The sequence below is a fragment of the Musca autumnalis genome, unplaced genomic scaffold, assembly GCF_047663935.1.
Source record: "Musca autumnalis isolate F117 unplaced genomic scaffold, ASM4766393v1 scaffold_1, whole genome shotgun sequence".
Lineage (NCBI taxonomy): Eukaryota > Metazoa > Arthropoda > Insecta > Diptera > Muscidae > Musca > Musca autumnalis.
The window spans coordinates 254,793,217-254,799,315 of NW_027411644.1; positions in this window are offsets into that span (position 1 = coordinate 254,793,217).

Sequence of the window (6,099 nt, forward strand, 5' to 3'; positions counted from 1 at the left end):
GGAATGGGGGTGGTGCGGTTGAAAAATATACAAAGTTTATTGCCAATAAAAATGTAAATAAATATTACATGTTGCAGCCTATTTGGGTCTACATTCAATTTGTATCAACTTATTGCCAATTATTTTAATAACCTCAATTTGAATTGATACACTGACACAAATTTAAGTCTCATAATTTTATTGTTTAGTCGGATTTTTTTTCTTTGCTTATTATAAAATAAATGGCTGCTTGTTTTAAAGCCAAGTATCAGCAAATGATCCAAATCGGAGAAAGTTATATTTAAATTAAGACAGATTATAAACGAAATCAAAATAAAAACATAACAAACAGAAGAAACAATTATCAGATAAACAAAAAAAATGTCAACATCTTGTTACCGTATCGTTCGCAACAATCTTTTAACGATATAATTTATGCTTGTCCAATTCACCATCATCTTCTGATGCTGTTGTTTCCTCAATCCTTGTTTTTTTGCGACTAATGAAGTGGTTTTTTGCCATTCCACAATGTTCGATATGTTTCACGCCAAATTCGACATTTCTAAACATGCAAAATCATAACGGAATGTCAGCCCGAAAGCCCTGAGGTAGGATTTTTTTTTGCAAATTTGTAGTTGTTAAAAAATTATTATGCTTTCATCTGATGCTTTGATGTTGATAGAAAGTTGTATTTACCACAAAAGCAAATAGGTATCTATTTACAGATATTTATTTGCATGCAGTGGCTGTCACATGTCAAACATTGAAATTGATTCCAAATGACATATGTGGCATATAACAAAATAATTATGGTATAGAGTCTTATTTGATTTCGTTTTATATTAAAAATATTTTTTTTGTGGAAAATTGAGAGAAATGTGGGTTATTATTCCATATTTCAAAAACAATCGAGCGGACGCTTTAGTTGGAGGGAATCGACCACCTGTTGAAGCAAGTGAGGTAAAATATATGGGACACTTTACCAGAATAGACCAAATTGTAAGGCTTTTCAGCGGAGTATTGAAAGGAATGGAATGTGAACGATGTTAGGAGCGCACTTTTATAATACTATTTACTTGGGTTCTCACGACAATCGGATCTACGTTCCAGTAAGGCCAGAGTTCCACTCGGCCAGGGATTGTTGATTCAGTGAAAGCTTTACAATGGCACGTTAGTGGGTAGTTCTAAATATATGTTCACACAAAACTCCCGTAAGGGACAAGGGAAACTTCTCTCATATCAATGAGTGCAGCCCCCGATTCATATTAGCTCAATGATATGGGACCTACATTTTATCGCCGAGTCTGAATGGCGTGTCTAACGGTACCATTTGTACGAGGGCTGAACGATTACTATCTGGCCTAACAATGAAAACGCGAATATTTACCATCAAAATGGTTTTATCGTTTTCTTAAGTAGTCCCCAGCATGATTTATACGCGTTTTCATGCGCTCAAATCGATTGTTAAATCCTTTTTTCCACTCCGATTTAGACACCCCCAAAACATGGTTTTTGAAAGCTTTTACAGCATCTACGAAAATCCTTTGACCACGCCTTTCTTTCTTGATATGGTGGAATCAAATAAAGTCATTGGATCCCCAATCAGGGCTGTACGGCGGATGACCCATCAAGTCCACGTTTTGTCCGGTCAAACAGGCGCTGCACAGTGCGAAATTTGGGAAGTTTAGTGGAACTTTAAGGGATTTTCAAAGTACATGAAATTAATTAAACTTTTATTGAATTCGTTAGCAAAGTACTCCACTGCAAATGGTCCATACTCAGTTTGGCGATTTACTCCACGAAACGACTAAAAAATGCATTTAAAGTTGCACTTTTGTTTAATAAATTTTTTTTGCAAGAAATGTATTTTTGATCCTTTAAAAAAATGGAGGGGCGCGGACAAATGGTAAGTCAGTATGCCATGATTTATTTTTCTTAATATTTTACAAAACAATTATGATATTTTACACTTTAAAACAATGCAAAAAACCCTTATTGTTTTCGTGAAATTTTAGTCGGAAGGAAGTGATTTTTTGAAGTTTTCAAAATTATTATTTTTTATTTTTCGTGGACATTTCAAAAGTGAGTTTCGTACATTTACGTGTTAAGATATATATAATCTGAAAGATTGGAATCTCCTCTGTTCGAAAAGCTATAAAACTGCTGCGGTATCGTGCGGTCTTTGGAGATATTCAAGATTTTCTAAAAAGACTTCGGGAATTTCATTCAGTTGCATTTTCCAAAAGTGGAAGGTAAACGCGACAATAAACGCCATTGTTGACTGTGTTTTGAAGAAATGGACTCACTAATTGTAACAATGATAATTTCTGTAAAATTAAGAAACCTCTCGCAATTTTTCATAGTTTTGACCTCTAAATGTTGGTGATTTACATATAGTGCAACATTTTTAGATGCTTCGGTGCAAATACCAAAATACGTTAAAAATTGTAATGCAGTGCAGACCTGAACTTGATCTGAAAGACATTATTAACACAATTAATGGTACAGACCTGCTGAATGGACCAATAAACATTATAGATACAAATGAAAACAAAAAATATTGACATTTTACTCCTTAATACATGTGTAGGGTTGTGGGGCTTCACCCAGAAGTGGACCTATGTTGACAGCTTTTGTGTGAGGAGGTTTTTTATTCGTAAACATCTTAAAATTTACATTTGCATCAAAATCGGCTGCAATTTTTGTCTTTAACCTTTAAAATACCCAATATTTTGTACATAAGTTTTCTATCCGCTGAAAACTCAATATACCAATTTGCATCAAAATCGATTGAAAAATGAATGTTAAACGTAAAAACGGCAGCCACCGTTACATGAGCGCTACAGGAAACCGCGGGTTTATGTGGCCCAATTAGAGCCCCACACTGTCCACTAATATAAGAAACATTTGTGCAAAATGTTAGGAATCTACACCTTTTCCTTTAAAAGTTATTAGTAAAGTTCCGCTAAAGTGCTCATATTTTGCACTGTGCGCTAGTTTGAATCGATGTGTGAGAGCTTGCATTGACATGATGCAGAATGATTGTTGTTGTTGGTAACAGTGTTTTATTATTATGTTTGTATGTTCGTTCTCCTGTTCAATCTGGCTCTGGGTCTATCTCAGGTGAGTAGGCTTGGCGGGGCAGTTGAATAGGTGCTTAGAATCGTTCGGGCCCATGCCGCATACTGGGCAGATGTCTTGCACGGTGCGATCGATTCTCGCCCAATAGGAATTTAGGCGACTACAATATACCGAGCGTAATTGAGCCAAAACTACTCTGGTTTGTTGTGGCAGCTGAACCTCTTCAGCTGCGATAGATGGGGGATGTGCTCCGATGACTGCATTCACACAATAACTGTTTATGGTCTTAGCAACTGTGTCCGTGTGAATGCTGTTCAAACCTGCCTGATATGCCTGTTGATCTAGAGGTTCTCTCCTATATTGTTGGACCGTCGTCTCTAGAGCATGAATATCCTTCTTGATATGCCTGGGTGTATCGGTGGCCAGCAGATGGTGATTGGGATGGCTCTCACGGTAACACCCGAGCGAGTACAGCAACGATAGAATCTCATTATGTTGTCGTACTGGAAGAATCTTTGCCTCCTCATGTAGATGGTCCACTGTAGATTTGAGGAGGCACCCTGTTGCTGTTCTCAGGGCGGCGTTCTCACAAATTTGAAACTTATCCCACTGCGTGTCACATAATTTCGGGGACCAAACTGGCGCCGCATAGGTTACCACAGACCGACTTATCGCTTTATACGTGGTCAATAAGGTTTCTTTATCTGCACCCCAAGTGCTGCCTGCTAGGGACTTGAGGACATTGTTCCTACATTTCACTTTATCGGAGATAGCTGCGGCATGCGCGGACGACGTGAAAGTGGTGTCGAATGTGACCCCTAGAATTTTGGGTCAGTTTGTGGTCGGAATTCTGCTACCACCGACCCTGATATTCAACTCTCTTCTATACTCCGCCGTCCATGTGGTGAACAGAGTGGCCCTCGATTTAGTGGCGGATATCTGCATATTCCTTGCGTGGAAAAATATGGTAATTTCGGTTAAATAGGAGTTCAGTCTCTCACAGATGTCATCAGGGTAGGTACCTGACGTCAGGATTCAGTCCCACGGTAGCGGGTTCTCTGTACCGGATTGACCCGGGACCACACAACATCAGCGTTCCGGCCAGCGGCTGCCACGTCAGTGTACATGTGTTTGTACATGCAGAATGATTCGTGTTATCTTGTTCTTTTTTCGAATTTCTCAGGAGAATTAATTAGAATTAACCACCGTACATTTCTGAAGCCGTATAGTCGACACACGGACAGTTTTGATGAAGAAACATGCGACCATTTGCTTCGAGTTGCTTCTTACATGAACAACTTTCGTTGGATTTCCTGTTTTGTTATGGGCTCCTAAGCATTGATCCAAGATTCGTCTGTGACGATCTCATAAAGGTCGTTTGAAGCACAACAATCGCTTTTATTAACAATTTCTTTGCCTCTTTTTGAGGGGTTGTCCAATTTTGCTGAACAGGTGTTCATGCAATAGCAAATGTTAGTTGGTGCAAGAAATGCCTAAGGATACCTCTATCTCACGGTATATCGCATGGTGGTCTTGCATTATCCGTTCACGCACGGCTTAATTTTTTCTTGGCATAACGGCCGATTTTGGTAGACCCTCACGATCTTCGTTTTTTGGCTAGTGTCGGCCACGATTGAATTCATTAAACCAGTTTTCATAGTGCTATAGGATGGTTCTTTATCGACATACACAGATTTAATTTGATCGATGCACTCTTGCCGTGATTATTCACGTCGAAAGTTGTGAAAAATGATCTGACTAAAATGTTCACAAGTAAATTCAATTTTTTTTTTAAGTTACTATAAACAACACAACACTAGGTTGTATGTATAACAAACTGCCCTGAGTACATATAGGCTAAAAACTGTTAAACTGTCCGAAAAAAATTCTAATGACGTTTTCAGATCGTTTTCGTGCAGCTCTGGTAGCAAAGTTTTACATGTCTGAAAATATTCAGCATGGGTTTTACATCGTGGAAAATTTGTTATGTTGTCTGGCTATGAAATCAAACACGTGCATTCAGGCGGGTGTGCTTACCACTGTAAAATAATGGCCCCCATTCTTGTCTGCTGCCTACAATATGCAACACATATTCATCTACACAAAGAGAAATTCCATCCATTCTTGACGAGTTTGCGCCAACACCCGAGCTGTATCAACTAGTATATCCCGTAGTCAGTCATCCAGCACTATGACTGGCATTCCGTTCAGTTCCCCATCAAGCAGAAACCATACTTGTGTTCATGGCGGTAGTCCGACTAATTTGTCTTCTAGCTTTTTTCCATCAACAAGCGCCCACGCTGGTGGTCCGACTAGTTATTCCACTAGTAATTCTTTCCTTACATTTCGTCCTACGTTCCATCCAGTAGTACCTCTAATAGTGATCATGCTAGTAGTCCAGTTAGTTATTCTACGAGGGACACTAGAAAACTTTCTGCCCTAAGCAACACACGCAGTGTCGCCAGGCGTCATTTGAAAATGTTTGGAAAGTTTGACATTTTTTAGCCTAAGCGTACTCAGGACAGTTTGACATACCACCATCTGTTGGGTTGTTTACAGTGGCTTGATTGAGACAAGTCCAAAACATGGTTATTGAACGCTTTTACAGCATCTTCTGGCGGCGAAAATGGCTGACGCCGCCTTTTTTCTTTGATGTGCTAGAATCAAATGAAGTCATTGGATCCCCAGTCAGGGTTGTACAGAGGATGACCGGGTCAAACACCTTCACCAAAAATCATTAAAGTTAAAAATGTTGTATAGCGTTACGTAAAGCTATTTTATAGGTATTTTTAATTGTTTTTGTATGCAATATTTACACAAGGTATATTAATTCAATAGAGACTCGGTGCTATTGAACCAACTTTAAGTGGGAAGTTTTTGCGGATTCTAAAACTACAATGTTCATAGATGAGAAAAATCAAAAAAAAAGTTCACATTTTTAGGGTTTTTTAGGTGTCCACGATTTTGCTTGGAACCCGCAAGTCCTTTCGAAATGGGATTAGAGAAAATATTGTAGCTGTGAAGATTCTCTACAAGACT